Raw genomic sequence first — 12,163 nt, 5'->3', positions numbered from 1 at the left:
TCAGGTGTCAGCCAGAACTATATTCCATCAGGGACTTTTCAAAATTTAAGAATATGTACTGTATTTAATTGTATTTTTCAGCATTTAATAAACTCATGTAGCTATTAGAAATTTTTCTTTCTAGAAGAAAACAGAACACTCAAGAATTAACACTCTGGTGATTATTCCAAATTTGTTGAGAAAATAAACCTACAACGCAGTTACTTTTTTTCTGGGGGGAAAAAAAGAAAAGAAAGAAAAGAAACATAAACCCAAACCAAAACCCCAGTGCTGACTGGAAAAAGGACATAGCAAATCAGTTTCACCAGGGCAAATGATGTACTTCCCTTCCAATGGCAAGGTTGTGTCCTTGTTTTCCTTTATCCTCACAAGTATCACACTGTAGAAAACTATTGTTGGAGTGGTGTGTTTAATTTCCACCTCCCTATGCTTGCATATCATCTTGGATTAAGCAGGTGCATGTTTTTTAGCTGAACTGCTGGTCTTCCATGGGGAATTCATAATTTGATTCACCCTTCATACACAAAGAGCATAAAAGCATAGAAAGATAATGATTTTTGAGCCTGAAACTGCAATGTTGTTTCCTTTTTTTGCTTGCATGGATATTTCAAAGAAAGTGGTTTACTTGATCAAAGATTTAAAAATGTCTGCAAAGAATACCTGGGTTTATTTTTTTTTCTTTTGGTCATTAATAAAAATATTAAGATTTTTTTCTGTTCTTGTTCCTTCCCTCACACTGTTCTCATATTTGAAGGTGGAAAGAGGGGTATTTTAAACTTTGAACAAATGTTAAAACTGAAAATTAGTCTAATGTCAAAAGCATTAATGTAACCCAAATGAATTATTTGCCCTCTTGAAACATTTGGGAAAATGCATTTACATGTTGTTCCCTTCCCTACTTTTTCTATGCTGTTTCCAAAACATGCAGCTCACAGTCACTTGCTGGACTACTGTATTGGGAGAGAGAAAATGCACACTGAATTTCAAAGTACACACTTGTTGAAATTTGTTACTCAAGCGGAAGACCTAGAGACAGGCAATACCCTCTGGTGCTCCATCACCCTCAGAGTAAAAAAAAACCAAGAAAAATCCTGATGTTCAACATAACTTCCAGCATTTCAGTTTGAGCCCCTTACCTCCGGTCTTGTCACTGAGCACCACTGGCCCTGTCCTCTTTGCAACCCCCATCAGGTATTTATAGATATTGACTTTATCTCCCTGAGCCTTCTCTTCTCCAGGCTGAGCAGTCCCAACCCTATCAACCTTTCCTCATAGGTGAGATGCTCCAGTCCTTTCACCATCCTTGGGGCCCTTTGCTGGACTCTCTGGTACATCCGTGTCTCTCTTGTACAGGGCAGCCCAGAACTGAACACAGCACTCCAGGTGTGGCCTCAGCAGTCCCAAGCAGAGAGGAAAGAGTGCCTTCCTTTAACCTGCTGGCAAGACTTTGTAGAGGTAGTACTACAGTAACTGTTACAAAAATGAGAATACTGCATTCTGATATTTTAAATGCAAATTTTTGTATATACTATAAAGCCTGTATCTTCCACTTATGATAGAAGCTATTAAGCTACTAAGGGACCACAACATGTCAGAAACACTGTGATAAGGATCACTACAGGATAAAACACTGCTATAATTTTCATCATTTTCAAAGACAATGATAATGCCTTATACAACCCACACAAGTAGCATGTTGCCATACACCTTCCTACACTGCTTCCTGCATGAAATGTTCCCAACAGTGTCTTACACTATTATAATCAGCAGCAACCATTATAGCTCCCAGCACTATCAATCTACAGAGACACTACAGAAGTCACCAACATTGTACCACCAGATGTTAGGGGAGATCTCATACATCACGTTGAATGCACAGGTGTCACCTGGAATAATTTTTGTGAGAAGATTTTGCATACCATTTATATAATTGTTTCCTGTAAAGTCATTAATACATACCTGGGATGGCTATGTTTTCCTTACTATAGCAAGTTCAATGTTTTTTCCACCAGATTTCACAGTGTAGCATACAATGAAATCATTAAAATGAGTATATTTACCAAGTATTTTGCATTTTCATGAAGGAAAGAGGCCCTGTTGGCCAGGTCAACAATTTCCCCTCGCAGCTCCTAGTTAGACTCTGCTAATGTTTTAGGACTTCATCTTAGGGTATCTAGGAACATAAATGCATGAGAACAGAAGTTCTCAACGATTTTCATGCCATACAGGTCTTTTTCTTTACATAAATTATTCTGGCAACTCTTGTTTGCCAAAACCTCTTCTGATTGACAACTATGGAAAGGACAAAAATTTCAATACTTTTGACACACTCCTGTGAGCAATAGTTGAAGGAACTCAAATTCTGTCCATGGTAGAAGCATTCTGAGTAAGCTGGGATGTAGACTATTTCACTAACCCACGTAGGTCTATATTCAGCACTTTAGGAATGCCATGGCTGAGTTTGGCGGGGTTTTGTGCAAAAACAGCCAAGAAGCTCTGTTTGAAAGAACTGCCAAAGTTTGGTGCATATTTCTTTACATCAGAGAAGAAAAAAAAGGCATGCACAGGGTTTCTCTCAAATGGAATTCCAAACTTTTTCCAGTTTTTAGCATCTAAATCGCTGTCAGCTTCCCGGTGAATTGATGAGTATCCTCGTGGTCTGGTGTGCAAGGCTAGCTTCTAGTGCTGTGTTTTCTCTTCTTGCATTATCTAGAGAATAAATATTTTTAGTGGTTCAATGATTATCTTTCCCTCTCCAAAGTTTAATACTAAAAAAATATTCTAATACAGTAACATTAAAGAAACCCGATCAGTAGCATTTATTCATTTAGAAGAGACACAGAAGGTAGGCAGAACCTTCACCAGGGTTTACTGAGGAGCTGATGGTGACCATTTTCACCTGAGCCATGATTTTGTCAACTGATGGTATCCCTGGTGGTCCAACTGCCAACACACCTCCACCAATCCTGCAGACAAGGTTCCATCAGCATTTTCTCGAAATTAAAATGAGAATGGCAAGAAAGGTGTCCTGCACTGTTTACAGTGAAAAAAAAAATATTCAGAGGATGGGAAAAGCAGATGGGAGCTAGGGCTTCCCTGCTTTCTGTCTTCTGGGAATCAAGCAGGGACCATGAACAGTAATCCAATTAACTACACTCTTGAGGCGAAAACTAGGGAATAAGAGGCAAGTACAGGCAGGTCCCAGGAGGACAGGAAACCAAGAAGGTGTGACAGGGACATCACAATATAGAAGAGTAGAAGACTGCAAAGTTAAACACCACCACTTGTGTTGGTAAGTAACTCTGCCACCACCCAGTAGCACACACTAATGTGAGAGTTTAGACTGATCTAAGTCGGTGCTGTGGCTTTGCTCTTTGAATTGCTTCCCCTTCTTCTGAGTCTCTGCTGGCTTTCACCTGGCCTGGGTGAGATATTGCAAGAAACCTTCTCTGGTTTTCCTGGCTCATGTCTCTGCCCTGCAGGGCTGCCAGCCTGGTTTACCACACCCCAGCCAGGCAGTAAGGCCAGCACAAAAGTGTCAGTGGGAGAGCACAGCCTGGGGTAAGACCTTTGCTTTGTGGTGGGCAGATAGCAATGACCAGTTGGCTTAGTGGTCATATGGAACTGTACAGTGAGATGACATGTATGCTCTAGGCATTTTTGCTAACAATGTGGTGAGCTTTCATGCAGTTTTGTTTTCATTCAGTCCTCATCTGAAGGAAAATATTCCTTGTAGAGGCAAGTGTTCAAAAGAGTTGGCTTATACATGTTTGGAAGAGGGGTGTCTTTTATAAGATTGACATGTCAAGAGGTAGCATCTAGGGCAGGGAAGGAGGATGGCAGCAGAGATTTAAGCCCAAAGTTGTCTTCCAAGTCTCCAGAAATATTTCCAATATCATCCTTATTTGTTTTGATGAATTTGATCTGTAGGTTAGTCTTTCTTGTCCCTTTCAGTCTGCCTATTGCCATCGGAATTAGTAAAGAGCAACTTGTGCTATCCAAGTGGCTTGTTCCTAATGAGAAGATGCAAACAGACACCTAAAAGATGATTTAAAAAAAAAAAAAGGACCACTAATTTTGAAAAATCAAAATGATTCCCACTGTCCCCATAAGAATTCCTTAGCTATATTCAAAACAGTTGTGTAGAAGCCTTCATGTCCTAGTACTGATCTCCCAAACTATAGTGCTATCTTCACAATATTCTTCATAAATTTATAGTTATTCAATCATCTTCATAAATTAAATTTTAAAGGTCTCCTATGTACCATATACTTGCAAAGCAACGTATAGTGCTGCAATAACTGGTAACACTAGCTGCAAAAGCCAAACAGATGTGATCAACCAGTGCATACACTCTCCTCAGAGTTCTTTCCTCTTGAAGCTTGGCGGCATTTTTGTTTCTGTGTACCCAACACAGCTGTGTCCAGCCCTCAAATTCCATCCTGTTAAATTAAGGATAAATTTTTCTTATCTACAGTATTTATTTATGTTATGCAGAGGAGATGTTGTAATAATGTCTTTTCACAAGGACATTGGCAAACAGTTATGTGGAGGCTGTATCATCCTCCCCAAATTAGAAATAATAATGTCTGACACCTGTTAAGAAGGAAAAATTCTAAGATACGGTAAACATCACAGCAAAAAGTTTTGAAGTTGCAAAAGTTGTGGTTTACAAATACAGTACAGATAGGCAGCCCCTGGACAAAAGGCTTACAACCAAGTAGAAAAGAAAGGAAATGAGGTGGTTACAGACATGAGAGCCCAGGCAGATAGCAAGTCAGCACAGATCAATGTGGCAAGTAGTATTCTCGGTATATTCACCGTTTATAGGTGCAGTCATGGCTAAGATGATCTAAAAGTTAACTGCTGACAAAGAAGGGTAAAGCTGCTCCACTCTTCTGTCCCGTGAATCATCTTCCCTTGCTGTGACATTGAAACTCATTCGTTCCCAATCTGTGAAACTGAACAGGCAAAAAAGCACTTTTAAAGAAAGGCAATTGGTTTTCTGCCAATTTAGCTTCCTTAAACATCTTAAACTACATGATCAGACAAATAAAAGTGATGGCACAGGAGACAGAGTGGGAAGTGAGTGTAGAGAGGACTGAAGGAAAAACACGGATTTTGGTAACAGCTAGCTGTGAGGTTTACTCAGCTGTAAGATAATGCCAGACTGCAACTTAAACACTGTCACTGGTTTCGTAGGTATTTCGGTGGGGATGAGTTTTGAAGGCAGATGTACTACAGACATTTATGAGAAGCTCCTTTTATAGTCACAGGTAGAAAGAAAGAAAGGTCAAGATGGCTGCTTTGACAACTTCTAAGAGACTAATTGAACAAATAGTAGAGTCAACGTCTCAAGAGCAGATAATAATTTTGTTGCTTTCTCAGTTGTTTGAAACTCGGCACTTCCCGTCATAAAACCTTTTTCTTAGAAGACACAAATAAATGAAAAAAGAAAAGAAAGAAAACTGACCAGCACTGTGTCAGATCTGACAATGGACTGAAGAAATTAATAATAGGGTCAGTGATAAATAAACAAGGATTTTGAGCTGAACACCTCAGGCATGACTGAAGTACAACATAAGTAACCCCTCCTTCCCTGCTTAGTCAGTCTTCCTCAAAGATGCTCTCCTACCAACGCTAACAAATGGATGTAAAAGAGGGCTTACAGAAACACATGTAATTCTTTCCTGGCAGAAATGTATCTTCCTATCCAGCACTCAAGAAAAAAAAGCTCTTTTAGTACACTAGTACAAAACTCATACCTTTTTTACACAACCTTCTTATGATAATAATTCTCCTTATCATTTACCTGTGACCAGAGCTTTGGCACATCACAACCAACATCAAACTACAGTTTTTGTGACTATTTTATGTAAACTACACACAGGGTAAATTATTACATGTGTAAATACAGAAAACTATGTATTATTTTAGAAGACAAAACCTGGTATCTTTGGTCATTTAGGAAGAATAACAGACTATGATTTCATATTTGTAATATAAAATGTTTGCACTTCTCAAAAGTCCAAACTAATAGGTACATACAATCTAGCCATCAATTCTACATTTCAGAGCTCATAAAACTTCCATTTTAAATTACGCAAACTAAAGTTTTCATAGACAATTTCATGTTACATTGTCAATCCATTAAAATTTTGTCCTCTGTTCTAGCCTTAAAATTCATTCTTTTGCTAACAAAAATTAGGTCTGAACCAATAAATATCAATAAACATAGGAGGTTTAATCTGCTTCTCTTCATCAGATTGCACTTCGCTCTCCTTGTCATAATTTCAGATGATTTTTTTTTTGTTTGTTTTGTTTTGTTTTGTTTTTGTTTCCATTCTCCAGAGAGCAAAGTTACCTCAATTCTTCATTCACGGGTTATAATTTCTTTTCCTTGCCAATATCTAATCAACTTTCCAAGCTGATGCTGACCAAATAGTATGAGGAATTCTGAGAAAGACAAACATAAAGAAAAATAAAGTCTATGCTTAGTATTTTCCATAAATACATAAACAATGAATTCTACAAAAGATAATTATTCCAAACTGAGTTTCTCTCAATAGTTAAATCAGCAGGGTAAAATGATGCATCATGTATGGCAGAATCAAAGGCCCACTTGGAATGACTAAGAAAGAATACAACATTTAGAAAATGGCATAATAAATTTATTTGAGCAATAGTACCTCATTCCTGCAAAAATATATATACACACTAATAGCTAGACTGTGAATGTATTTGGAAAATTACACAAAACCACATTTTGTCATTACTAGAAGACTAGTAGTATTTAATAATGAAGGTTATAGTCTAGAAAAAAACCCTCCATTTTTATTCCTATAGAATCAATATAAAAGAGGCATGAGTATTATAATGGCCCACATTCTCAGCAGCAAGGCTTCTAATTAGTCTTTTAACTTAGAATTTTTCTTACTGATACCAAGAGCAAACTCAACTTAATTTTCAGACTGACTTAATAGTAAGATACATTGCTATTTTACTTGCAAGACAATATATTGCAATTATGGGATAACTTTTTAAAAGTTTTTTTTTTTTTTTTTTTGTATGAGAGGCATGCTTTAAAATTTCATGCTGAATAAAAGGAAAAGAGAGTGGTAAAAAACATTGCTACGTCCTTAAAATAAATACTAGAAATCAACACAGTTACTATTTTTTCTATGTTGCTTATAGAAAATTGCAGTCAATTCTTATTTGTAGGGTAGTCCAGAGGCAGTTTACTTATTTCTAGGATACATCCCTTGTTGCCCTCATTTTAAGATACAGACCTACAGTTCCTGCCTTGCAAATACCAACTCTGGACACTGTAATTAAAGTAAATTTGTGCCTGCTCCCTGCTTCTCCTGAACCTTGACCTTCCCACCTTTGGTGTGCCTACTCCTGTGAGTAGAGAGGGAAGATCTTTCTGGGCAGGCAGGAGGACACCTCACATGCCTGGGGAATACTCCAATACTTTATCATCATTTTGCCTGCCTGGAACTGTGGCACATCTGCTTTCCTCAGTGGCACATCCAGCAGCCATGATCCCTACAGGCCAGATTTCTCCCCATGGATGTGGTCTCCTGTTTTTCACAGCAGACCTCCTCTGCCCTGGGGACACTCTTCTCACAGACTACTCACACAAAGCATCGTCCTTCTCCTCCTTTTTGCTCCTTCTTGAAAAGAAACACACATGCATAGATGCAAGGAATCTGTATGGATGAGCATGAGCAAGGAGCTCCTGACAAAACCCAAACATAAAAATGCAGCGTACCAGAGGTGGAAGCAAGGACAGGCAATCTGGAGGAATAGAGACACTGTCTGAGCGTGCAGAGAGGGAATATTTTACTAATCTCGCTAACTAATATTTACTAACTAACTAACTAACTAACTAACCTTAGTTAAGTCTTCAGACATTATCTCCTGTACAGTCTAACAGGCAAACTGATCCAGGTACAGACTACATGAGCAAGGTGTATGAATATTAGCTGAACCATCAGTCTTACAGAGCTGTGATCAGCAGCATGGAGTCCAGCTGGGGGCCAGTCAACAGAGATACATCCCAGGAGTCACTACTGGGGCCAAGGCTGTTCAACTTCTTCATTACTGACCTGGATGACAGCAGGGAACCGGACCCTCAGCAAGTTCACAGACGTTCCAAGAGTGGGAATTATTGATACACCATCGCTCTTGGATGACCTCAGTGGGTTGAAAAAATAGTCAGACAGGAACCTTATGAAGTTCAACAAAGGGAAGAGCAAAGTCCTGTACTTGGGGAGGACCAATGCCATGCATCAGCTCATGCTGAGGGATGACTTTGCAAAAAAAGCACCTGGGAGTCCTGGTGGACAAGGTGGGTGTAAGCCAGCAACATGCCCTTGCCACAAAGGCCAAGAGCATCTTGGACAGCACTGGAAAGAGCACTGCCAGCAGAATGAGGGGGGGTCTTCTTTACCTCACGGGATCAGACTCTCGGAAAGGAAATTGCACTCGACATAATTTGCACTTTCTATAATCCCTCAGGATGTTGATTGGGCTTGTGACAAGGTGGAAGTACTGCCCTCTAGTTGTTCAGTCATCTCCTCTGTCCTTCATGGTTATGAGTCTTCAGAAGGCAGATGCAGGAGAGAAGGCAGATGACGCAGAAGTGAGTCCCCAAAAGAACAGTATGACTCTCCACTGCAAATGTGTTGCCTTTTAACAGATATGAAAGTTCAGTGATCGTCAAGATTATTGCTGTCTTTTCTTCAGCATGGCTTGGCAGTGCATTCTCATGTTTGTCTTTTCTGCTTTGCTTTCAACATTCAAAAAATGAAGAAGTTAGTGAACTGTAGCACTTTGCTCCTGTGCCTTAAAATAAAATATTAACCTCTAAGACTACTTGAGGAATTTTCAGCTCTAAGTAGGCTTAGATTAGATGTTCTGCTATTTTTTATTTATAGCATATGTTCCTAGTAGCTGGAGATTCCCTTTTGAAGAATAAAATCAGGACATGGAAAGATTTTCTCACCGCAGATATTGCACTTACTCCCATTAGTGCAAACTGCTGAACCTGCTGTGAGCTTATTTATTCTAAATATTTATATCTGCAGACTAAAATGACAGGTAGTAGAATAAAAGTTTAGCATCCCAATGATTTTTTTTTCTGCGTTTGTTATTGCCTCTCTGGAATATGGCAGAGCCACCAATATCCTTGTAGCATGCAGTGCTGTTTGAGTACTTTGTTTTATACAGGAACCTATAGGGTTGCATTTCAGGTGCTACTTTTTATTATTATTCCATACAATAGTCAATGCAGAATAGAAGTGACAAAATTGGGGAATAAAAACCCAGGCAAGAAGCTGGCAGAATAAATTCAAGACAAATGTATCCTGTTAGTGTCATCTCTTTCAGGTAGCAAAAAGCACCATTTACGCTAAAAACCACTCTGATATTGTTGTGTATTTTGATAACAAATTACTGGGTTTTAAATAAACAGAATTTGAACATCAACCATTTACGTAGGCAGACCTTCAGGTGCAAGCTTCATTTTGGCACAAGATGAATTGACACAGAGACTGGGCATGTAGAAAATCCCAGAGAAGTTATGAGATCACCAAGTTCAGTTGGTAAAGAAATACTACACCAAAAATGGCATTTTTTCCTTTTGCCATCTTCCTTTTTCATTTACCGAAAGACCCTTCTTCCTTGGGACCTGCTCTGTTACCTGATGGTATTGTTGATGTTACAAAACACCAGCATAAACACCCCCCATTTTTTTATTCCTTTGAAGATGAAAAAGTAGTCTGCCCTGAAAAAGAGGCTCAAATTCACCACTGTCCTATCTATCAGCAGTAGATCTTGAGCTATCATCCTTACTATAGCAAAGAAAGTGGGTGGGTTTCTGTCAGTTGAAGTGAGTGCACAAAATTAGGTGTTCTCACCAAAAAGATGTTAAAAGCTTTGTCTAAGAAACACCTGGCTAATAGGAATAATTCTTATCTTTCATACCAAGACCTTTAGTCATGAACATTTTTAAGCAAGTGGTACTACCGTGAAATTCTTTGCTGTCCTCTTTCCTGTATATATAGCTTTTAAAATATTAGGTTTAATTTTTTGAAATTTTAAATGTACATTTGAAAATGTTGCTGAATCAGCATTCTGTACCTGCCTCCTTGTGGATGGAAATATCCATGACTCTATGGAAATTCAGATAATAAAAGTGGCAGAAAACAACTTGGTACTAAGAAATACGAGTTGGAAACACAGGAAATATTCTTTCAGAAAAGGACTGATCCTCCTCTGTCTGCATTCTTCTCTCTCCAAAAAATATGACATACTCAAAAGCACATCAACAAAAAAACAAAGACTACACTGACGAAAGTTGGAATAGAGGTGGAAGCACATCTCATTGAAACATATTTGCATTTGAAACTCGTGATGATGACTGAGATTTATGCATCTAAATTACAATTAAATAATGTTAAGGTTGTGAGTAACTCACAAGAGCAAAGAAATGTGCAATTAAAGGGAAAATATACCATATGTCCTTTGATATGTAGGCATATTGCAGTGCATTAAGGAAGTCATAAAAGACACCCTGTTGTGGTTATGTGTTCTGAGACATGTGGCACATTTCTGTTGTAGCTATCTATTTCCCTGCTTGTATGCATCTGTGCCATTACTTAAATGTTGATTTTGAATGTGAATTTCCTTTTGCATGGTAAAAAAATAGAGCTGTAAGACTCGGGTTTTTTCAGTGTTTCTTTAGATCTGTTGCTATTTATGAATCTGGAAGTCCAAAATGTTAAACATATGAATGAAAAAACATTGCAAATGGCAAAAAAAATGGATTTAATTTAATCCTCAGACAAAATGAGGAAAAGAAATAGTTTTAGTGACTCTGAATGAATGATCTTATATCTTCCCTCTAAAAACTGACAGAGTTGAATTCCAAACACTGTTCTCCTGTATTTTGCATGGAAATAGGAATGTACTAAAAAAATTCATATATTTCGTTTGGACCATTTGGGGAAATACAATGGGAAATGACTCCTTTCCTTTTAAGGTTCATCACCTCTGGCATCCCACAAACCTATTTTTTTTTCTCAACTCAAAGCCAACCTGAAAGTGTGGAAGAACAAAATGGAACATTCAGATCCTAAGAGCAGTGTTTATGTGTCTGGCATCTAACCCACATCATCTCAAACACTGCAATCACCAAGACACTCCAGTGCTTTATACAAGGTGGTCAGGTGACCAGAGCATGACATCTACATGTCATACTTGTGGAAAAAGAAAAACATTTTGTGGCATTCCCAGTGTATCTCATGGGAACACATTTGCTATGCCTGCAGCCTTGGGACACTTCCAGAGACCTCACCGGTTCTCCAGGGACAAGTATATACTGAAAAAATAAGTCTTCATAATTCTGTTACTATCTGGGTAGGAGATGGTTGTTCTGCACACTGATTTGGCCATGGCCATCATGCATTCTTCATTCGTAGGGTTCTTTGTTGCTGTCTGTAGTAACTAAAAAGTACCAATTTGAACACACAGGTACTACAACAGTTACTCTCTGAGGTCACTCCAAGACCATGTAACAATAACCATGAATCACCATGAAGCCTATCAAATCTAGAAAAATACGGTTTCTTCAAATCTTCCTTTTTTATTTTTGGTTTCCTACAAGTATTATAGTGATGATGATGATGATGATGATGATGATAAAGTGCGTAGGAGACAGAAAAAAAGGGACCAAAATAGACCAAAAAATGGACCACAGTGATGATGAAATGGTTAGAAACACAAAGTAATGGACATGCTGGCATGGCTCCATCTTAGCATAACCTACAGAGCAAGGCGTTGAGTCACAGATATATCCCAGAGAAAAGCAAGCCAGATTAGCATCAACTCAGGGTCCTGTATAATCTGAAGAGACAAGGCAGAAGAAGTGCCATTGTGGTAACAGAGAGCATCAGGCCCAGGTGGTGAGCCCTTGGGGAGCGGGATGCTGTAGGAATAATACAACAGCTTGGAGCCAGCAGCCTGGGAACTGGTTGTCAAGGGAAAAAAAGCAGGGGGTGATGGGCAGTCGCAGCATGCCCTCGGACAGCAGAGCCAGCAAGAGTAATCGTCATGGGGCTGGGGACAGGAGCCAGCCTAGACACGGTCCGAGGAGAGA

At 38.8% G+C, this 12,163-nt stretch overlaps 1 protein-coding gene across 3 annotated transcripts in view; it reads right to left on the bottom strand.

Moving 5' to 3' along the window:
• The window catches only part of TAF4B (TATA-box binding protein associated factor 4b), a 113,068-nt gene that overhangs the window by 99,559 nt on the left and 1,346 nt on the right, over positions 1 to 12,163 (bottom strand). For 2 of the 3 annotated variants that reach the window (XM_032123984.1, XM_032123999.1), the window contains exon 2: positions 4,822 to 4,961. The exons of the other annotated variant lie outside the window; for it this stretch is intronic. The gene's annotated coding sequence lies outside the window, so the exon portion shown is untranslated. The remainder of the gene's footprint in view (positions 1 to 4,821; positions 4,962 to 12,163) is intronic. 3 annotated transcript variants of the gene reach the window in all.

This window comes from Corvus moneduloides, chromosome 1 (genome assembly GCF_009650955.1).
Source record: "Corvus moneduloides isolate bCorMon1 chromosome 1, bCorMon1.pri, whole genome shotgun sequence".
Lineage (NCBI taxonomy): Eukaryota > Metazoa > Chordata > Aves > Passeriformes > Corvidae > Corvus > Corvus moneduloides.
The sequence above is the reverse complement of the archived record's forward strand: the minus strand, read 5'-3'. Positions and strand labels throughout refer to the sequence as shown.